Source organism: Cyprinodon variegatus, unplaced genomic scaffold (genome assembly GCF_000732505.1).
Source record: "Cyprinodon variegatus isolate N-32 unplaced genomic scaffold, C_variegatus-1.0 Scaffold1529, whole genome shotgun sequence".
NCBI lineage: Eukaryota > Metazoa > Chordata > Actinopteri > Cyprinodontiformes > Cyprinodontidae > Cyprinodon > Cyprinodon variegatus.
Window position 1 is genome coordinate 117,612 of NW_015151982.1, and position 331 is coordinate 117,942.

Here is a 331-nt window from a genome sequence, read left to right on the forward strand (position 1 = left end):
ACATCCTGACCCAGACTCCCATCCTGACTCAGTCCCCCATCCTGACCCAGACCCCCATCCTGACCAAGACTCTCATCCTGACCCAGACCCTCATCCTGACCCAAATCCTCATCCTGACCCAGANCTCATCCTGACCCAGACCCTCATCCTGACCCAAATCCTCATCCTGACCCAGACCCCATCCTGACCCAGACCCCCATCCTGACTCAGTCCCCCATCCTGACTTAGACCCCCATCCTGACCCAGACTCTCATCCTGACCCAGACCCCCAAACCCTCATCCTGACCCAAATCCTCATCCTGACCCAGACCCTCATCCTGACCCAGACCCC